Genomic DNA, 23910 nt, shown 5'->3' with positions numbered 1-23910 from the left:
TGATTACCAATTATAAAATAGAAAATTTTCCTCTCTAAAACTAGGGTTTTGAAGAAGAAAGCAAATGATGAAGATAATGATGCCAACCTCCAAGCTAGCCCTTGAGGGTTTCATGTCTATTACCATGAGTGGCTAAATCCTTCTCTTAGGGCTAAAGATGGCCCCTAGGCTTGCTTTTCAAACTTAGCTTTTACGTATTTTTGGGGATTTTAGTTGTAATAGATGTTTTGACCATGAATAAATATAGATCTTATGATTTTTACTTGATTTGTATGGATTAATGCTGTCAATTGATCATTTAGCTCTAGTCATATATCTATGTATGCTAGAATTGATGTTCAAGTGTTTTTCTCTAGATTTAATGGAATTGATGCATGTTTATGTGTGTTGATGATGTTAGTCTAGTGATGCTCAAGACATAGTGCTTAATTAAACACTCTTGAGATTTATTTGATGGTTCACACTTGTTTCTTGATGGATTGTATCACATCTCTAGTTTAATTAGTTTAATTTCATGTCTCTAGTCTAGTGTAGTATAATTACTTTAAATTTTTAGGTAGGTGACCAATCCATGCTTATTTCTTGGTGTTCCATACTTGTGAATGCAAAGAGTGTATTTCTTTAAATATTTGTGTGTGGATTAATTGAATGGATTTTGGTCTCATTTGATAGGTTGTACTATTCATTTAACTGACTAGACAAACTATACTTATTTGTCTTCCATACTTAGTTTCAATTGATGTCACACACACCTAAGTTACAATTTAAATTTCCCCCTTAATGTATAATTGCTAGTGTCTGATAAAGTAAAGCTTAGTGGTGTCTCTATGCCCCAAGACCTCTTTTTATATCTTTTCCCTACTCTCTAGATTACTCTTTTTACTTGCGTTAATCTTTAATTGCATTTTAGTTTAGCTAAACAATCACCAATCATCTTTGATCACTCGACCTACTAATTCGACATTAATTTCTGCCACAAACACACCTCCGATCCCTTGGGACGATCCCTACTCACACTAGCTATATTTTTAGTTGGAAGTGGTAGTAGTATTTTACAAATTTAAACTTGACCACATTTTATTGTAGATAAGACGAGGACCAGACCAAGTTTTGGTGCCGTTGCCGGGGATTGGCACCGTCATCTTTGGAAATTAATTAGGTATTAATACTCTTTTGACCATGTTTTTATTTTTATTTTATTTTGGTTACTTATTGTATTTGTTCTTGATTGGCTAGGTGCATTGAGCTAAGAAGGCAAATCAAAGGGAATTAAAGAAGCAAAGAAGCCAAGTGAAGCTAAGCAAGAGCATAAAAAGCTCAAAAATAAATAAATAAATTTGCAAAGCAAACAAGGCAAAGAAAGAAAAATTGAAAATTCATTTGAAGGTGCTTAAGGACCCTTTGTGAGATTTTTGAAACTCAATCTCTAGTTAAATCGTGAGCCCGCGTGGAGGCAAGTTTTTCATTTCTTAGATAGATCGTGAGCCCGCGTTGAGGCAATTTAATTTTCCTTGCATATTGTTGAAAGCATGGGAGTATGGGATCATCGTATGTGGAGGATGTTTGTTGATTGATTTGTTGTGGGGATGAAGTGATTACTACTTACTTGTTACTTATTTTTGTTTTGTTTGTGCATGCATGGTCATAGGTCATTAAATCCTACTCTTGTCCCACTTAATTTGAATCTTGTTCGTAATTCTAAGGGAAGGGGTAATTTTAGTCACTCCATTTCATCAATGGAGGAGCAAAATGAGGACCGTGTGGAGGACCTTGGTCACATAGACCAACAAGGCGTCCTCCTCCCTAATGTGCATCATGACAATATTCAAGTACCATTAGGCATGCCGAGACTTTTCATTCCACCACAACAACAAAGCCAAGTTCCATTGGGAATGCCTCGGCCAATTTTTGCTCCATAATCTCCCATTATTCAAAGGAATCAAGGTATTTATGTTGGACCCCCAATTATGAATCCTCCTCTTGCTCTACGTGACCATTATGTGCCAAATGAATATAATGCACCTACATGCATTCAATTACCTCTTTTTAGAACACATCACTATGAAATTAAACCGCAAACTATTCAAATGCTTTTTAACTATCATGGACTTCCAAGTGAAGAACCTTACAAGCATTTGGATGAGTTTCTTGAAGTGTGTTCCACTGTGAAATACACGGACATGCCGGAAGAGGTTTTGAGATTAAAACTTTTTCCTTTTACCCTTAAAGATAAGGCAAAATATTGGTTCAATAATCTTAGGCCTTTTTTGATAACCTCTTGGGCAGAAATGCAACAAGAGTTCTTGAAGAAGTACTATCCAGTCTCAAAGACCAATGCCATGAGAACTTCAATTAGAAAATTTTCTTAAGAGGAAGGGGAATTATTTCATGAGGCATAGGAGCGCCTTAATGATTTGCGTAACAAGTGTCCACATCATGACATTCCTAAATAGCAATTGGTGCAATTTTTCTTTGAAAGTTTGTCAGATAGTTTCAAGGGTATGGTTAATGCATCTATGGGAGGTTCTTATCTTGATAGACATGAGGATGATGTATGGCATCTTTATGAAAGCATGAGTGAGAATGCAATGCATAGATCTTTGTCTTCCAAGAATGGTAGAAATCTAAGTGGAAGGAAGAATGTTAGCTTGTATCAAGTTGACAATTCCAATGACATAGCTGCCAAAGTCAAGTCTTTATCTCAAAGGTTTGATCAATTTTTGGTCAACCACAATTCGGTGAATCAAGTGTCTTCCTCCCCTAATCATACTGATCACGTTTCAAATGAATCTTGCATGACTTGTTCTAGTATTTTACATTCTACTTCCAATTGTCCCCATGGACATGTGTAAAATAAGCACCAAGAACAAGTAAATGCCACTTTTGTTCACCAAGGGAATAATCCCTATGGCACACATTACAATCCCGGATGGAGGAACCATCCAAACTTCTCTTGGAAAAGCCAAGGGAAAGGCTCAAACCCTCCCCAAGGTGGTTTTCAAGGAAAGTATATTCCACCTCCAATGCAAAGCCAAGGTTCCCAAGGTTATAGATCATTTCAATCATCACATGGAAATTAATTTTCTAATTCTCATTTTCCTAATCAATCTTCTTACTCTCAAGGAAATTCTAGGAGTCCCGCTTTTGAGGAAAAAGTGTTGACCGCATTAGGTACTTTAGAGGCCAATACTCAATTACTTCATTCCCATTCTCAATCCATTGCTATGCTAGAAACCCAAGTCAGACAAATAGCTAGTACCTTGAATGCTAGAGAGAAAGGGAAGATGCCTCTAAATACCCCACCAAACCAACAATTTGTGGTGGAGACCAATTCCTCATCGGAAGGTCACACAATTGAATATGTTAATGCGGTGACAACCTTGAGGAGTGAAAAAATTGTTGACAACTAAGTAGGTGTTTCTAATGAAGAGAGTGAACTGGTGCAACCAAAAGTTGACACCCGTCCCGTTTCATATTCTACTCCTCCTTCATTGCATGTGCATGAACCCTTTGTCAAGAAAGTATTGAAAAATGATTTGAAAAAGGATTTAAAAAATTCTTGTGTTGAAGATGTTTTGAAGAATGACTTTGAAAAGGTTTTTGGGCCAAAGGCTCTATTTCCATATGCCTTGAAAGGATCCATTTCTATTCATAAATGATAAGCGCCGAATATTGCATATTCAAGCGCCCTTATTTGCATTAGTTAAGTCCATTTGTAGTTCAATTGTATATATTTTCTCCAGTTCTTTGTTCTGTGCAATTTTCAGGTTTGTCTGCAAAAAAAAAAATAAAAAAAAAAGGAAATTAAATGGAAGTTTTCGAAGGCTTGTTGAAGAGCAAATCATTCCGGGTGTTTGCATCCGGAGATCTCCAAGAGGAATCTACTAAAATAGGTCCATGAAGTCCTTCTACAATGAAAAAGGGGTAAATGATTCTCAATAGGCCAATGCTAAATCCAAGTAAAAGATGTCCATAGCAAAAGGAGAAGAAAATGCATTCTGAGGCATCTTCGAGCGCTCGAAACACGACCTTCGAGCGCTTATGCGGCACATATGAGAAATCCACGTGAGCTATTCCATGTCATAAGAGCGCTCGAAGAAGCTTCGAGCGCTCCAAATCATAACAGAATGGTCCAAAGAAGCTTCGAGTGCTCCTACTTCAGCTTCGAGTGCTCCAAACCAAGGCAGAAGGACTTAAGGCTTCTTCGAGCACTCGAAGACCCTTCTTCGAGCGCTCATCCATGTTCTCAAGCCAATAAGTTTTTGTTCCAAGGCATCTTCGAGCACTCGTACTGCAATCTTCGAGCGCTTGAAGGAACATTGCAGACCCACTTGTGCCTTGATTCTCTCAATTTCTGATTTCCCTCTTTTATGAGTTGGTTGGAGTTGTTCTTTTGAAAAATGTTGAGCCTTGTTTTGTGGGGGGTTTGGTAGACATCATGTCTACAAAAAGGAAGGGGGATCCATAAAAAGGGGATCTCATAATATTTTTGCAAGGGGAGAGGAGAGAGAAAGGAGGAGAGGATAGAGTTTTGTGTGGCTACAAGGTTAAGCTCGAAAAATAGGAGTTTTCCCCAAGCTTCTTCCTTCTTCTAGGGCATCCATGGGTAACTAACTCTTCCTCTAGGGAGGTGATGAAGCCCTCCCTTGTAAGCATGTTCTAGCTTAGTTCTAATTTGGGGATTGCAATGTATAATCTATGGTCTTTTCATGATCTAGAGCACTTCATTTGTTGTAATGGATGTTGATGTATATGAATGATTTTTCTAAGTTGATTATCTTGTTTTAGATGATGTCTTATATTAATCATATTGCTTATGTTTTCATAGTGACAATGGAAATAAGGTTATGAAATGGTTTAATGGCATGTTGATAGAGAACTTTGATAGTCCATTGCTTAGGTAATCCTTTTGATGGTTTATGCTAAATTCCTAGCTTCATGTGCTTCATCATTTGATCAAATGCTTGATGATCTTTTGCTTAAGATAGTGTATTTGATGCTACACCCTAGTTAGGTAGTTCAAATGTATTAGCTTTCAATGGATCATTCTTGTGTTGATTTAGTGAACTTCTTAATGATTATAAGGCAACTATGTGTTGCTACATAATTCTTGACCATTACATATATATTGTCTATTCCCAATTTAGTCTTGATCTAGCATGTGTTTAGGGTTTAGTGCGGATTCACTTCCCTAGTTCCCATTTTTATTATCTTTGCCTCTTATTTCCTAGCATTCTTGTTTTATGCACATTTCAATTCATAATCTTAGTGACAATTCAACAAATCCTCTATTACCCCCTTTATCATTCTAAAAATGATTCTAGACACTTAGGTTGCCATAAACTAGCAGTCCCAGTGGTTTGACTTACCCAACCAATAGCCCTATTTTACAATGATTTGTGCTATTGCAAAGGTTGATGTATAATTGTCATACCGAACAATTTTTGGCGCCGTTGTCGGGGACTACAAACGGTTTTGCAAACGAGGTTTTAAGATTAACTTTGGTTTGATTGTTAATATTGTGAGATTGTGAATATTTTCTTGTCAGTTTCGATAACCTTTGTTTGAAGTGTTTCTGTGAGATTCTAGGGATCGAAGGCTTATTGAGGGAATGCTAGCAAATTTGTAAGTCTAGACGACTTCAGGTAAGTTTTCGAAGCTCTAGTTTCGGATTTGTTAATATCGTGTATGTGTTAAATTTAGCAATAGTTAAGTTATGAAGCCCTTGTCAAGGTTATTTTCTTATTTATTATCAATTGCAAGCATCGGTCCTTGTCGTGGCCATTTACATTTCTGTCTTGATAATTGAGGAGAAAGGGAACATCATATGTGAAGTTGATGGTGATGAATTGTTGTCTTGACTGTGCTATGTGTTGTTGATGTTTAGCCATAGGTCACTTTCCTTACCAACTCTTGACTAGCCAATTGACATAAATTCACTTAAAAGAACTCTTAAGAGAAACCTTAGGGAATCTACTAGCATAAGAGAACTTGAAACTGAATTTAACATAATGGCTAAAAATGCAGGAAATGTCAGAAATGAGGGAATTAATAATGATAGGGCCGAAATTCCAAATGTGGTTCCCATGACTCTTAGGGACCATTTCATCCCTACCACTTATGTTTCTCCCTCTTGCATAGTGATGCCAAATTTGAGGCCGCTCAATATGAAATCAAATCTAGCACCATCCAAATGCTTCCATCTTTTTATGGCTTTGAAAATGAGGACCCTTATAAGCACCTTGATGAATTCCTTGAAATATGCTCTACCATCAAGCTGAGGGGCTTCCCTGACAATGCTCTCCATTTGCATCTCTTCCCATTCTCCTTAAAAGATAGGGCAAAATACTTGTTGAACTCCCTTGCTGCAAATTCTATCACTACATGGGCTCAATTGTAACAAGAATTCTTAAAGAAATATTATCCAGTGAGTAAGACCAATCTAATGAGGCATTCTATTCTTAGCTTTTCACAAAGCGATGGGGAACAACTCTATGAGACTTGGGAAAGACTACAAGACCTCCTTAGGAAATGTCCGCACCACCTAATTCCAAAATGGCAATTGGTGCAAGCTTTCTATGTTGGTTTGACCGACACCCATAGATTCATGGTTGACTCCTCTTGTGGAGGGATGTTCATGTCCAAAAGTGCGGATGAGGCATGGACTTTACTAGAGAATTTGAGTGAGAATTCATTGCAACACAATTCTCTTAGGGTTCCAGCCTCAACCAATGCCAAGAAAACCAACCCTTGTCAACCGAAGACAATGAGGAAAGAATCATCTCAAGTGGATGCCATAGCTCATAGATTCTATCAATTGATGACACCATATCTATCTCCTTCCTTGTCTCAAAATTCAGTTAGTATGCTGTGTGCATCATGCACTAGTCCATTCCATCTCTCGGAAGATTGCCCCACACCGGAGCAATTCTCCAATCCCAATCAAGAGCAAGCAAATGCCATGTTCTCAAGGCCCGGAAACAATCCATATTCCAACACTTACAATCCGAGTTGGAGAGATCATCCGAATTTTTCGTGGAGGTAACAAGCCCCACAAAATTCTCAATTTCAAAATCAAAGGCATTAAAATCAGCCCTCTTCTCAATTTCAAAATAGGCAATTTCAGGCCTCTTCAAGCTACCGTCCTCCATACAATCCAAATGTCTCCAATCAACCCCATGTATTCCCAACTGATGAAATCGTGGCTGCAAACAAGCAAATGATAGAATCATTAAATAAGCAAATGATGGATTCCAACAAACAACTCTAGACATCTTTGCAACCCACTCTCCAAGTGGTTCATTCTCATACTCAGTCCATAGCTAAACTTGAGAATCAAGTAGGTCAAATAGATAACTCCATGAATCAATTGCTCCAAAAGGATAAGGGTAAGCTTCCTACCCTATCTTTTAAAAATCCTTGTGATTGACGAAACCCCTTCTCCGAGTGGACCGAGTCATGAACATGTTCAAGCAATCACCACCCTTAGGAGTGGTCGAGTTGTTGAAAACAAGGTTGATGGAAACAAAGATGAGAAAAATTCTCCTTTGAAAAATCCAAATCCAAATACCAGCTCTTCTAATCCAAATCCTACTCATAAAAATCCCAAGCTTGTCACCCCAAATGTGAAACTTCTTATGAGCCAAAAGCTCCATTTTCTCAACGTCTCCAAGAGTCGACGCATATTGGGAATAAGAATTGTAAAATTCAAGACATGTGGGAAGTTTTCAAGCAAATGAAGATCAACTTGCCTTTCTTGGATGCTATCAAGTAAATCCCTCCCTATGCAAAATTTCTCAAGGATTTGTACACTCAAAAATGCACTTCCAAGAATCATTTGCCAAAAAAAGTAAGATTAACTGAGAATGTTAGTGCGATCATTCAGCACAATACTCCTACAAAGTATAAGGAGCCGGGTGCCCCAACAATTTCGTGTGTCGTTGGTGACAACAAAATAGAGAGGGCTGTAATACCCCTAATTTTAAAAGGGTAGTCTTAGCATTTTTAATATTTATTGTATTGCATTTTTATTTATTTTATTATTTTTATTATATTTTTTTATTTTATTATTTTTCATTTGTTTAGTTGGTTATTTGAAATTTGAATTAAATTGGTTTTATGTGCATTATTTGGTTTATTTAAATTATTAATTGTTGTGTCTATTTTCGTAAATTATTAATTGTATTATTAATTGTTGGGAAGATGATACTCAAGAGTCACACCCACTAACGTAGTCACAACCCAATTGAAAGGTCATCTCCTTCAATGACTAAACCGACAGAAGTTACATAGGCCACGTTTCCCAATGCCATTACACCAACGCCTCTTTACGCAAACCTCATTTTCTTTTAAAATAAAAAAATAACACGTGCAGGGAGACTAAATGTGGATGTAGTATAGCCACGTCACCTAGTGTCAAATCTAGGTGGCCCCACAACATTATAACCTCTGAGCAAGAAAGATAAAAATAACAACACTTAGTCAAGATTAGGAAAACAATAGTCGGTCGAGGGGTACCTTGATCCAACCCAGCCATGAATCATCAATTAACGGGACTAGAACCTAGATACGATCCCACTACGAATTATCGATCGATGGGCCTAAAACCTTAATCCAACCCAACCACGAATTATCGATCGACGAGCCTGGAATTTTGATCTGACCCAGCCATGAATCGTTGATTGATGTGCCTAGAACCTCGATCCAACCTAACCACGAATCGTCGATCGACAAGCCTAGAACCTCGATCCGACCCAGCTACGAATCGTCGATCAACGAGCCTAGAACCTCAATCTGACCTAGCCACGAATTGTCGATTAACGGGCCTAAAACCTCGATCCAACCCAGCCACGAATTACCGATCGACGAACCTCGAGCCTCGATCCGATCCAGCCACTAATAGTCGATCGACGGACCTTGAGCCTCAATCTGACCTAGCCATGAATGGTCGACCGGCGAGCTCAGAGCCTCGATCCGACCAAGCCACTCAAATCAGAATGAAGAGTAAATGGTAGGACTCTTCAAAGTCGAGGAATGCAGAACGGACTTTGGAATGGAAGATAGAAAACTGGTCAAGTCTTGCAAAGGCAAGACCCAATTCGAGGACCAGAGTGAGAAATAGCCAGAGTAAATACCACTACCCTTATAGCTAGCCCTACCTCGTTCATTTAAGGAAAAGCATTACACTTGATAAAACGGGACTTGAAGGATAGGGATTAGGGCTATGTGACCTTTAAAGGTACATAGGCCCTGCCTGATCTAACGAAGAGGCCCAACAAGTATCAGCTGAATGAACTAAGGCTATAAAAGAGAAGCGACGAAAAGGGTAGAGAGGAGGGATTTTAGGACCATACACTCCAAGCGGCATCTTTCCTACCATCGCTCCAATCCTTGCTTTAGACTGGTTTTCTCTCCCTTCTTTAGTTCTTCTGTTTACCTCATATTATTTTAGTGATATATCCCAGGTCCTTTAACTATTCAACCATCTTTGAGAAACAGGTTTCTACACGCATCACATGTAATTGTATCCCCAAATTACTTACGAGCATGCATGATTACGAGGTCTTGGTGAACTCAATTCCCTAGCCTCCCTTTTATTATTCTTTAATTTTAATTTTAGTTTATTTTAATTCTTATTCAAATGACAAATAAACAAATCAACCATCTCTTGTGACATTAACAAACACGAAAGTAATCTTTAAAACTTGATTACCATAAATTTAGCAATCTTCATTGATTGATACCCCTACTTAGCCACTTTCTTGTGAATTTGTGCTAGTCGGTGGTTTTATTATTTAGCACGCTTTAGCACACATCAATTTTTGGCACCATTGTTGGGGATTGCAATCGGCTTTGTGATAAAAAAAATTTCAAAGATTAAATTCTGTTTGTTTGTAAATATAATTTTTGTAATACCCTGTATTTTATTAAAGAGCTTAGTTTATTTAAATTCAATTATGTGTGGATTCCTTTACCTATTATTGTGCATGCTACATTGTTATATTAAGTTCATTTAATTGTGCATGTGAATTAATTGTGTATGTTAAAGTAGTCAATTTATTCATTTAAGTGTGCATGTAATATTGATTTTATGTTCTATATAGTATAATAATTAGTTTTGAAATTTTTATTGGTTATGCTTTAGATTAATTATTATTATTTAATTAAAGTATAAGTTATCTATATATAGAAGTTATTATCTAAATTATTTTAAATCCATAAGGCAAGTTATTATCTACTTTTCCCCTTTGAGTCCATAAATTATTCATTACATTTATTCGGCTATTTTTTTGAGGTTAGAAACCATGCTAGGACAATGAGAAATTAATTATTTAATTTATTAAAATAATGAGATATTAATTATTTAAGGGTTAAATAATTTATTATTAGCCTAGGTAATTATTTGAAACTTAGGAAATTGTTATTTAAGGCTTTAGAATTTTTTTTAGAATTTTTGGGCAATTTTCAGAATTTTTCTGTATTTTCCGGCGACCCTCTGGCGAGTTTTCCGGTCGCCGGCAATGGGGGAGATGACCGGAGTGATTCGGTGTGTTGCGGCATACTGTAGGTTGGTGTGCGCGCACATCCTGGCCCTTGGGAGTGTTAGATTGATCCGGTGCATCGCGGTCCATGTTAGCGCGATACACCCGGATCAATAACCGTTGGATTAGGTGTAAGGTGATAGATGGATCCGGTGTAGCGCGCCTGCAGCAAAGCCCATGCAACCAACGAATCAGGATCCGCCACGTCTGCAGGAGCCTTCAACGCGTGCGTGGGAGCGCGTGCGCGCGCGTGGCTGATGCCAGACGCGCGTGGAGGCGCGTGTAAGCGCGTGCACGTGTGAGGAAAGTGGCGGCGCATGTAGGAAGCTCTGGGAGGCGCGTGAGGGCGCGTGTGGGGTCTCTGCAGCTACTGGAAAAGTCCAGAATACTCCTAAGGACTGATTTGTAATTTCCAGAGTCTTCGACTTGCATTTTTGGGCCTCGGGTTGGTATTTTCGGGATTAGCGGGACATTAAATTATTATTGTACTACCCGTTAATTATTATTATGTCCGATTACTATTTCTAAATATTAATTGTATCATTTTCAGTACGGGTCGCTATTAAACAGATGTAATTAATTTAATGACATTGTTAAATATTAATTGTGTCATTATTTTATTAAATGGTATTAATGGTTAATGTTCAATTAAATGATTGCCTGGTTTTATAAATTGTCCATTATACATTACGGGATTATTTATGTTGTTAATGATATACAAATCATTATTACTATGCTGTGTGCATTTCAGGAGGTAAATGGACTGCTAAATAAATTATGTCGCATTTATATTATATGGATGTGTTGCCATATAGAACCATGTGAGCTGACTAATAAGTTGAGACTCATTTATACCTTATGCATTCGTTACCATAGACAGATGTGTGGTTGTCGGTGCATGTGGTTTAATATTATTGGCATGTGTTGCCTAATTTATATGCTCAGTATATTCATCAGTGCTTTAAGAGGTGTTATCACTGTGTAGTTCGTTATAGTCTGTGTTGTCAGTACCATGCACCATGTATAATAGCTGATTTCCCGGGTAGGGAAAGGCGACACTTAACCACCTAGTGTGAGTCTAAGTGATCACCGTCTATTCTGGTTGAGGTCATGTTATACATTGGATAGTTTCCCTTAGGATGTATACAGATATAGTACTCATCCGGATATAAATGATTAATTTATTTGATTCTCTGATCTGGGTCATAGTAGAGAGGACTTGCTCGTGGGGTTGACCCACCATTGTTGTTATTTCAGGATACGGTCAGTACCCGTTCCAAGGTTGAGGTTAGCAGTGAGGGACCACCATCCGAACTCATCTACTCTTACGATCCAGTTCAGGGTAGAAGTTTTATGTATTACTTCAATTTCAGTTTTTATTTACTTTTGACGTTGAACTCTCAGGGTTATATTTAGGGATCCTTGACATAGGATTTCCAAGTTGTAATGAAGTACTGTATTAAATAAAGGATGGATGGATGTTGTATTATTTAGTGTTCCTTTCCTGTCTAAATTCTTTTATTATCATCATTTTGTATTCCATGCTTGTATATTGCCAATTGTTTTTGATATCCCTCGTTTTTCGTGTATAAGCCTGATCAACTTATGCGTGGAAAATGTGGGGGTGTTACAATTTTCGTATATATTTTTCTATTTTAAATTTGTTTGCCAAGTGTATTGAGTGCAGATTGACGTGAAAGGGCTGCTTTGGAGTCACTTTTTAAGTGTTGAAAAATTTCAAAAAAATTCTAAAAAATTTGTGGATATGCACCCCTTTGTAAGTGTTACAAAGTTGATATTTGCTACACTTAATTACTTGGTACTTTTAGGCTTTACATGGATGCATGATAGTTGATTTTGGGACGTAAATAATTTTTTTTATCTAAACAAGTGGATGAATTAGTCCTAAATGGAGGATAATTATACTCCAAATCATTTTTACATACCACATAAGTTATGTGCATTTTGCTTTAGTCATACACATGATACAAAGGATTGTCCTACAACGGAACAATTCCCTTATTTTTATCAAGAACAAGCAAATGCAAATTTCTTTGAACCGGGGAATGATCCATATTTCAATCATTATGACACGGGTTGGGGAGATCATAAAAAAAAATTTGTGGCATGATATGGGAAATTCTACCCCACAATCTCATGGGCAACATTTTTAATCAAATTTTCAGCCCAGCGATCATTATTTCCAGTCGTCATCTCCTACACTTTCTCCATTGGAAGAGATATTAGCTTTCACAAAAGCAAATATTGGCTGCCTTTTCTAGCATGCAACCTACCATTAAGTCGATCCATTCTCATTCCCAAGCACTAGCTACGATAGAAATCCAAATGGAACAAATGGCTAATGATCTAAATCATTTAGAGCAAGAGGAATTTCCATGTGAGCTTGTAACCGATTCAAACGGATATTCTATAAATGATGAGATTACTCCTAGTAGCTCTTATCATAAGAATGATCAAGTTGTTAGCACATGTGAGAATAAAGAAATTGTGGTTCAAAATGATCAATTTGTTGCCATGTATGAAAATGAAGAATTTGTGGTTCAAATTGAGGAAAAGAATGATGAAGAGATTGTTTCCCTTAAAAATACAAATCAATCATCCCAAAATCCAATGAAGGATCCTCTAAATGAAAGCTTGGCTCAATTTAATTGTGAGGATTTTGATGTTGAAAAATCTATTTAAGAGGTAAATTATTTGTTTGATATTCCTCCACACTTTCACTCTCCTCCTTGGGTAGCATCAAATGAACCTCTCTCTTGGGAGCTTGAATCTCCTCCCATTCCCTCAGTTGAGTTGTCTCAAAATTTTGAGGTTGAACCACCGGATAAGTGTGAAGAGGATGTTCAAAGTTTGAAGGAAAATTTTCTGGGCATTCCCGCACCAACTATGATCATTCACAAGTCTTTGCTTGATGTTCCATCACTTAATCAGCCGTCCCAAAATCCAAATCAATTCTCCCATCATCTAAAGTTCTCAAATGAGAAAGAAGAGTGGGTTGAGGTCTTTCCTTTACCTACTCTCATTTCTTATCTTCAGTGTCTATTTCCTCCACTCCTAAAGGAACTTTCTTATGTGAGGACACAAGACTCTCTAGAGAGACATAGTATAAGTTAGCCCTTCCCATGAGATTCATAGTGTTGAAATTTTTATTTTTCTCTTTTTGTCATTTTGGACATTTTTATATTTTAGATGTTGATTTACTAAAATAAAAAAAAATAAAATAAAAAATATTTGCATTCTTTTCTTACATTTTATGTTCTTGCATTTTATTTTCATGCAATTTATTCTTTTTTTGTTTTAATTACTTGTGCATACATGTGTTGTCAAAATACATAAATAAATAAATAAATAAATAAACAAATGGATATATATATATATATATATATATATATATATATATATATATATATATCCATTTGTTTAAGGAAACATTCCGTCTTGCTAAAGACGTTAAACTTAGCACCCACAAGATACATTGTATCTTTTATCTTTTGCACATTGCATGTTTAATTGAAATTTTTGTTTCTCTATTTTTCTTGCATTTTATTTCTTTGCATGATTTCAACCAAAAAAAAAATTAAAGAAATATATATATTCTTTTTTATTTTTTTACTCTTCTTTTCATTTCTCTCTCCTCCACTTCACTATATTTTTGAATATTTGTTTGGGCCATGTTTGGCATGACATGTGGGTGAACTTTTGATGTTCATGAATTTTGGTTTTCTTCCCAGTTTTATAATAAAGCATGAATGGTTTTTCAGATCTCATTCTATATAGATGTCTATGCTTTACACTTGGTACCCAGTTTATTTTGACAAATTATCAGGTATAAGTTTGGGGGAGGAAACTTGGCATCTCTTACGGGATTGGATGCATGGATTGCATGATTTAGCACTCGGTAGCGTTCTTCCTTTTACACTTTTATGCATGCTTAGCTTCTACACTTGTCTTAATACATTAAGAACAATGTATTGTTTAAGTTTGGGGGTGTTGGGATGTAAACATTTATATGCATACTGTTGTATATTGTCATTGCCAAGTTATGATTATAAAAAATAATAATAAATAAATAAAAACTAGAAATTTCTAAAAATATAAAAAAAAAATTATGTTTAAGCAAATGATTTCTGATTTGTTGGAACTAAGTTTGGGGGGGGGGGGGGGGGGAGGATTTATGTGACTAATACAACTTGTATGCTTATATATGATATCAAGGAATGATTGAAAGTTGCTAGCATGAAAGTTTAAATGAAAAAGGTTGCATGATTTAAATGTCATATTTTGGAGTCTTTCATCTCTAAGTGACTTCACAATGCACATTGAGCACACCAAAAATTGTATCTCCTTCCTTGTGGTCTCATTAAGATTAGCTCCCTGAATTAGTAAGTCAGATGAAAGAAATGGTCATTAGCACTGAAAAAAAAAAAAAGAATGAATAAAACTGCAATCTTTCAACTTATCAACCGAATAAAAAGGAAGACAAGAAAATAATGTAAAATGTATGACTAGTTCGAGTTTGTAGCCTAGTCATCCCAATTCATTACGCCCTTAGGAGTGTCTTTACACTTAACACCCTAAGACTATCTGGTTTGGGAGTTGTTGGCTCAACGCTCATTACATGGGGTGATTAAAGAGCTTAAGGAACCTGGACATTGCACATGGTCATGCATATATATATATATATATATATATAAGATCAAATAAATTTATGCATTGGATTATTATTTGAAAAGACAACTTAAGGATGTGGAAGACATTGTAAGAGTTATAAAAGGGTTAGAATGCAAATAAATAAATAAATAAATGTTTCGGTTCACTTCTAAGGAACTTGTGATGAAATTCTATTATAAATGAGATGTTAAAGATTATGTATGTGGACTACTTTGTTGATGCATGAATACTAGGAATTGAATATTATTTTGAGATATCATTGTATGCAAACTTATTGTAGTCTTCATAATAGAGTCCTTCCCCAAGATCATATGTTTCAACTTAGCAAGAAGGAGTCTCGTTACTTAATGTTTATGGGTATCATTTTAGGTAAACCCTCACGTGACTTCACTCGTCCTCTAAGGGATACCTAAGGGTTTAAAAGGCTTGTTGCATATGCTAAATGCAATCATCACTCCCACTAAAGAGGGGATGCCTTGTAGTGTATTTGCTAAGGGACTAGCAAATCATAAGTTTTAGGGTGTGATAAGCTCTAAATATTTCATATTTAAGTGCCTTTAAATGCATTGTTTAGTCTATTTAGCACGTTAATAAAGTATGTTTTATATAATTTTTAGTTTATGTGTCATTTTCAGGGTTTATCTCCAAAATGGTGTAAAAACGGGATATTAAGGGGTTTTAATGAACAAGAAAATTGGCAAGCTATGGAACCCGGCAAAATGGGCTTAAAGCCTAAAGATTGTACTCAGCCTGAGAATGAAGTTAGACCAGGGAAGCTGAACAAGAAAGAGAAGTCAAACATGAATGATTAAGCCTTGCGGCCGAATGCACTCTTCCCCTTCATAACCTATAATCATCCATAGAAGACTTGAAGAAGTTGAAATTCTAGTAGCCTCGTATATTTGTGCCCAAACGCTCAGCCATGTGCTCAAGCACCCAATTCCACAGCCCCGCAAGCCAACACCCTACGCTCGCACTAAGGAAGACCTAGACACTCAATGTCCAGACGCAAGCCTACGAAGCCAATTATTTCTAATGAAAGATGGCCCAACAGACTATGGTTACATTCAGCATTACAATAAGGAAAAAGGTTGGATTCATTAGGCTAAGTTCAATATCAAGCAAAATGGCCTTCGGCCCATGAAGAAGCAAGGAGCATTTCTAGCAAAAATCAGCATTTCACACCTGTAGCATTTTGGCCATAACGCTCTATTCCAATCTCTAACTGTGGCACCATTTGATTCTGTGGAAAGATAACTCATAGCTTTAAATATTACATGTTTAATAGAAGTCCAATTTTCACATTTGAGAGGTCAAAACTGGTGAAGAAAGTTACATGCCACTGCTGCCAGGCTGGCACTCAACATTTACTACCTACAGTAAAAAAGGCATAACTCTCTGGTTAAAAATCCAATTGATGCAAGGTTTGATTTTGTATAATGCTGACTCATATCTCTAAATATTTCATGTTTTAATGGAAATCCAATTTCTATGTTTAAGAGGTCAAAATTGGTGAACAAAGTCACATACCTCTGCTGCCAGCTTGCGAATTAATGGCTAAATTCAAAATGTGAGTTACTTTTCTCTCCCCTCTCCACTTTAATGTAGGATTTTAATGGAGAATTTTGACTGATTCTGGCAGAGGGGGTTACATAGAGATTGCTACATTGTATTTGGCTATATATACCATCTGTCATGTACATATCATCTATCATATATCATTTTTAGAGAGAGAATTTGAGGTTTCTAGAGAGAGAAGTAAGAAATAGCTAAGATTCTTAAGGGTTCTTGGTATTGGGCTGCCTTGTAGTCGAAGGTGGAGTCTTCCTCTTCAACTATTGAGGTCCCTACCACCACCAGGATGAGCTAAATCCTCTTCTAGGGGATTGAGGTAGCCTTGATTAAGTAATCATGTTATTTTTGTATTTTAATTTGGGAAAAACTCTTGTATGTGATGAATTTCATGAATAAAGATGCTGATGTATTTTTCAATTGATGTTTTTACATTGAATTAATTTACAATCTGGGTAGAATATTTATATATAGGTATATATATTAAGTAACTCTTGTCTTAGAAGCATGATTATATATTTTTACTCTTGATATTTTCATATGTGACAATGAAAGTTGATATTTATGAAATGGGATTATAGGTATGATTTATATTAATTTAGATAGATTATGCCAACGGAAGACAGACCGTACTACAACTTTAGATTAATGTAGTTAGGTAGACGGTTCGTGCCAACCAAAGATAGTCTATACCAGAGAATTTATTTCATGTACTAAAACTTGTAATTTCAAAGACCTCGATAGGCCATGCCTAGGGAAGATGGCATACCACACCCTAGTTTAGGTGGGTGAGTCATGCCAACCGCAGATGGATTATGCTTAGTCTTAACTTACATGATTTTCTGGAAAGTGTTGTAGTTATTTGATATTTCTACACCTTGCACATCACACGTAATTGTATCCCCAAATTACTTACGAGCATGCATGATTACGAGGTTTTGGTGAACTCAATTCCTCCCTTTTATTATTCTTCAATTTTAATTTTAGTTTATTTTAATTCTTATGCAAATGACAAACAAACAAATCAACCATCTCTTGTGACATTAACAAACATGAAAGTAATCTTTGAAACTTGATTGCCATAAGTTTAGCAATCTTTATAGATCAATACCCCTACTTAGCCGCTTTCTTGTGAATTCGTGCTAGTCGATGGTTTTATTATTGAAGCACCCCTAGTGGATGCTACCATAAGGTTTTAATCTTTATCCATTGACTTTGGATAATTCTCCAGTCTTGGAATTCTATATCTCTACCGCGCCATGGCGCACAACATAAATAACCATGTATGGACCCTCCCAACGTGACCTAAGTTTTCCAAGAAAAAGTTTCAGTCGTGTATTAAACAACCAAACTCTTTGCCCACGCTCAAAAGTCTTACGCAATATGTGATTATCATGGAATGCCTTGGTCTTTGATTTGTAGAACTTAGCACTCTCATAAGCATCATTATGCAATTCTTTGAGTTCAGAAATTTGAAGCTTCCTATTTGAGCCGGCTAAGTTCAAATCAAAATTGAGCTTTTTTGTGGCCCAAAGAGCTCTGTGCTGTAACTCTATAGGAAGATGGCCACCTTTACCAAAAACAAGACGGTAAGGTGACATGCCAATCGGAGTCTTAAAATCTATTCAGTAAACCCACAAAACATCGTTCAGTCTCAAGACCAATCTTTACGATCTGGCTTAACTGTTTTCTCAAGAATGTTCTTAGTCTCACAATTGGATATTTCAACTTGGCCACTTGTTTAGGGATGATAGGGAGTGGCAACTTTATAAGTAATGGAGTATTTAAATAATAAGGTACGAAAATACATATTACAGAAGTGAGCACCTCTATCACTAATAATAGCTCGTAACATACCAAACCGACTAAGAATGTTTGTTCAAATGAACTCAACCATGACTTCATGATCGGTGGTTTTAGTAGCCATTGCCTCAACCCATTTAAACACATAATCAATAAATACAAGAATATACTCATAACTGTGCGAAGGAGGAAAAGGACTGATGAAATTAATACCCAAGACATCAAAGACTAGAATGATTAAGATCGGAGTCAAAGCCATCATGTTCCTTCTAGAAATTGACCCTAACCACTGACATCGAACACATGACCTACAAAACATATATGAATCCCTAAAGAGTGAAGGCCAAAAGAAACCGCACTGAAGAACTTTAACTACAGTTTTCTTTGAACTGAAGTAACCTCCACAAGCAAGAGTGTGACAAAAGGTCAGAATACTATGAAACTCACTCTCAGGAACACCTACGAATGATTTAGTCAGCATAATATTTGAAGAGTTGGGGGTCTTCCCAGAAGTACATCCTAATTTGGGAGAAGAATCGATCTTTTTCCTACTTTGACCAATGTAAAGGAATTTTGCCAATTGCGAGATAATTCACAATGTCAACAAACCAAGGCAAATTCTTAAGAGAAACCCCAAACAGTTGTTCATCTAGAAAGGAATCACAAACTGGAAGTGAAGTTAAGGTGTCCTCAATAAGAATTCTAGAAAGATAGTCAACCACCACATTCTCTAACCCTTTCTTATCCCGAATTTTGAAATCAAATTCTTGAAGCAAGAGGATCCATCAAATCAGACAAGGTTTGGTTTCCTTTTTAGATAGAAGATATCTTAAAGTAGAATGATCAAAATAGACCACTACCTTGGATCCTAATAGATATGATCTGAATTTATCCAAGGCAAAGACAACTACATGTAACTCTTTCTCGGTAGTAGTGTAATTCAATTGTGCATCTGAGAGAGTTTTACTCGCATAGTAGATAACATGAGGAAGTTTTTCTACTTGTTGTCCTAGGACAGCACCCATAGCATAATCAAATGCGTCATATATGACCTCAAATGGAGAGCCCAGTTTGGAGGATTCATGATAGAGCAGAAGAAAGAAGAGAGTGAAGCTTATGGAAAGCTTCAAGGCACGATTTATCAAAGATAAAAGGAATATACTTTACAAGTAGATTATATAAAGGATGTGAGATTTTGCTGAAATCTTTGATGAAACATCGATAGAACTCGGCGTGCCTAAGAAATAATTGCACTACCCTTACGGAGGTAGGAGGAGGCAAGTTAGAGATCAAATCTACTTTTTCTCTATCAACTTCAATATCCCTCTCAGAAATAGTATATCCTAAAACAATACCCTCTTGAACCATAAATGGTTCTTCTCCTAACTAAGAATAAGATTGGTCTCCCAACAACGCTGAAAAACTAAGGACATATTTTAGAGACAGTTTTCGAAAGTGGATCTGAAAACAGAGAAGTCATCCATAAAGACCTCGAGAAACTTTTCAACCATGTTCGAAAAGATAGACATCATACACCTCTGGAATGCAGCAGGATCATTGCACAAACCGAAAGGCATCCGTCTATATGCAAATGTACCGAATGGAGATGAAAGTAGTTTTCTCTTGATGCTTAAGATCTATGGCCACCTGATTATAGCCGGAATATCCGTCTAAAAAACAGTAATAACTCTAGCCAACTAACCACTCTAGGATCTGATCAATGAATGGTAATGGAAAATAATCCTTTCTAGTAGTAAAGTTGAGTTTTCGGTTATCAATACACACACGCCATCCAGTGGTGGTGCGTTGTGGAACTAATTCTCCCTCGGAATTCTCAACTACTAAAATACCTGAATTTTTAGGTACTGCCTATATAGGGTTCACCCACTTACTATCTAAGATGGGGTAGATTATTCTCGTATCTAGCAACTTCACCACTTCTTTCATAACCACCTCCTTCATATTGGGATTCAATCTTCTTTGGAGCTCCCGAGATGTTCAGGAATTCTCCTCCAAATGAATCTGATGCATGAAAATTGTGGGGCTAATTCCTTTCAAATCAACCACACTCCACCCAATAGCCTCTTTATTTTGCTCAAGAACTTTTAAGAGACTACTTTCTTGAGAACTTGTAAGATTGGAAGCAATGATCACCAGTAGGGTGTCATTTAAACCCAAGAAAGCGTACTTGAGCTTATCTGCTAATGACTTAAGCTCAAGCTTAGGTGGAGACTCTAAGGAAGGAATAGGCGGAGTCTTAGAGAGTGGAGGAAGATACTCAAGTCTGGATTTCTATAGATGAAAATCTATGATAAGAGTGGAGTTAAGCATATAATTCACTTTAGAAATTGAGGATTCGATGTCGAAGTCCTCAAAATTAAAGTGATTTAGACAAGCTTCTAAAGGATCCTTGGATATAATAGTTGGGAGTGATTCCTCAACCAACTCATTGATAACATCAAGGAAGAAGCATTCACTATCATCGTGGGGATGATGAATAGCATTGAAGATGTTTAGTTTGACTTTCATATTTCCAAAAGATAAATCTATGGTGCCAGTCCTACAGTTAATGCAAGCATTCGCTATGGCGAGGAAAGGACGCCCAAGAATGACTGGAATATAATTCTTGGAATCATGGACCAGTTCTATATTAAGAACTAAAAACTCGACCGAAAAATAGAACTTGTCCACTTTTATGAGTATATCTTCAACAATACCTCGCGGTTGCCTAACAGAACGGTCAGCAAGCTGTAAAACAACCAAAATAGGTTTTAGATCTCCTAAACCTAAGTTCTCATACACCGAGTAAGGAATAAGATTCATACTTGGTCCCAGATCAAGAAGTGCTCGCTCTATCACATTATTTCTAATTATGCAAGAAATGATACAAGCACTAGGATCTTTAACCTTAAGAGGAGTGTTGTGCTGAAGTATTCTACTGACTTGCTCGATGAGACAAATTTTCTTAGGAACTTGGCTTCTTGATTTTCTCTTTTGAGTGCACAAGTCCTTTAGAAATTTGGAGTAGGCAAGGATTTGTTTAATAGCATCAAGGAGAGGTAGATTGATTTTGACCTGTTTAAAGACCTCCATCATATCTTAAATTTTCTCCCCTTATTTGCCAAAGTAGGCTGTTTCCTTGAGACTTCAAGATAAGTCGCTCTTGGCTCATAGGTTGTCTTAAGGTTTGGAGTAGATAAAGGAAGGGACTTCACCTTTTACTCCTTTGGAGCTTAATGGAGCAAAATTTGAGGGAACATCCTTGGGATGTGGAAAATGAATGATAGAATTAATAGGAATCCTAACCCTTTCTTTTTCTTCCTGATCTTTCTCAAATTGGTTATCAACCACTTTACCACTCCTCAATGTAGTGATAGCTTGGACTTGCTCATGATGAACACTTGAATTAGGTTCATCAATCATGTAAGTCTGCCCTTTTGGGTTGGCTACTGGCTAATTAGGCAGCTTTCCATCCTCTCTTTAAGATAAAGTACTCGTTATTTATCTAACTTGTGCCTCTAGCTTTGCTATGGCTTGTAAATGAGAATGAAGAAGTTGGGTATTTGCTTTAAGATCAGTAAGAGCATTGAGTACTTGATCCTCAAAAGTGGAACTTCTAGGAGGAGGTGGAAGATTAGAAGCTTGAGTAGATTGATTCCTAAACTGAGGTAGACGATATATGGAAGATTGATTGAAAGAATTATTTTGGGGTGAAGGATTAGATGGATTTTTATACTATCCCTGTGATTGTGGAACCCTGGTACCTTGGCTCTTATTCTGCCATGATAGATTAGGATGATCTCTCCAGCCAGGATTATAAATGGAAGAATATGGATTATAGGTTGGTCTAGAGAATGCAGCATTTACGTACTCATGAGGGATCTCAGATAATTGTCCTATCATAGGGCAAGTATCGGCAAGATGCGAAGGATTAACACAAATCGAACACACTTCCTTTAGCAAAGAAGCATGTTGAGTAGCAACAGGAACATAGCCAGATGATAAGACTTGGTTAAATCTTCGGTTCAACGCTTCTGTTTGAGTGGCTAACTCGCTAGATTTTTTGACTTCAAAAACTTTTTCGACCTTATAGACACCAGAAGTAGACCTAGACCTAGAAGAAGAAGTGTGCTGCATTGAATTTTCACTTAGGGCCTCAAATAGTTCCCAAGTGTCAGCTGCACTCTTATAAAGGAAAGCTCCATTACTGGACGCATCAACCATATTCCTATGTGGATCGGATAATCCATCATAGAAGATTTACACTAAGTGTCATTTAGCAATATCATGGTGTGGACATTTCATCAGTAGATCATTATATCTTTCCCATGAATCATGGAGTTATTCACCATGGATTTGGGAAAACGCCATGATCTCTCTTCTCATTTGTTTGGTTTTACCCACAGTATAGTACTTTTTCAAGAATTCATGTTGTAACATGTCCTATATAGATATGGAATTAATTGGTAGGGCATGCAACTAGGTTCTTGCCTTGTCTTTAAGAGTGAATTGAAAAAGTCACATCCTGAATGCGTCATCTGAAAGAGTGGACAACTTAGTAGTTGAACACAATTCCAAAAACACATCCAAATGCTTTAAAGGATCTTCTGTTGCAAACCTATGGAATGTAGGAAGCATTTGGATTATAGCAGGCTTGATCTCAAAGTGGGTAGCGTCAGACTGTAGAAATTGAATGCACGAAAGGGATGTATATGATGTGGGAATGTAATAACACCTCATTTGGGGTTGTGGTGGAACACGTGCTCCATTTTGTGCATTAGTATCATCAGCCATGTTTTTCCGAGAGGATTCTCCTAACAAGTTAGACTGCTTTTTAGGTCTTCTAATTTGCTTAAGGGTTTTCTCTAGTTTAGGGTCGTATTCAAGTATTGGTTCTAATAAAGAATAGCGACCTAACATGCACTATGTCCAATGCAGTAAAAAATAAAAATTCCAAGTAAAGAAAACAACAAAAACTCACAAAAGGTCCTGAAACAAAAGCTTATTTTCCTTAGGTATCTTTGTCCTCGCTGCTAGATTCTTGCACTTGAAAAGAAAAAAAAATAAGGTGAGATATCAGAAGTTCGAAGACTTCCAAATCAAATTATAACTAATTGTAAACTCAATAAACTGTTAATCTCCCCGGCAACGATACCAAAAATGGATGTGTGTCAAATTATACTACTCGCAATAGCACGAGTCTTTGTAGGATAGGGCTATATTAAGGGTGTCAAACCCACAGATAGATGTGTAGTTTACTTAAGTGTTCAATTGATCTGATTTTGATTCAGAGAAAAAAGAT

At 36.7% G+C, this 23910-nt stretch overlaps 1 non-coding gene and 1 pseudogene across 1 annotated transcript; one reads left to right on the top strand and one right to left on the bottom strand.

Moving 5' to 3' along the window:
• Positions 1-2344: 2344 nt before the first annotated feature.
• Positions 2345-2443, bottom strand: LOC132267782 (small nucleolar RNA R71; annotated as a pseudogene).
• Positions 2444-22890: 20447 nt separating this feature from the next.
• On the top strand, positions 22891-22996 carry LOC132267976 (small nucleolar RNA R71). Its single transcript, XR_009469146.1, has one exon. It is a non-coding gene; the product is annotated as a small nucleolar RNA R71 (small nucleolar RNA).
• Positions 22997-23910: the final 914 nt, after the last annotated feature.

Source organism: Cornus florida, unplaced genomic scaffold (genome assembly GCF_030987335.1).
Source record: "Cornus florida cultivar Cherokee Brave unplaced genomic scaffold, ASM3098733v1 CherokeeBrave_3.0.0_Hap2_Chr07, whole genome shotgun sequence".
NCBI classification, from domain to species: Eukaryota; Viridiplantae; Streptophyta; class Magnoliopsida; order Cornales; family Cornaceae; genus Cornus; species Cornus florida.
The sequence above is the reverse complement of the archived record's forward strand: the minus strand, read 5'-3'. Positions and strand labels throughout refer to the sequence as shown.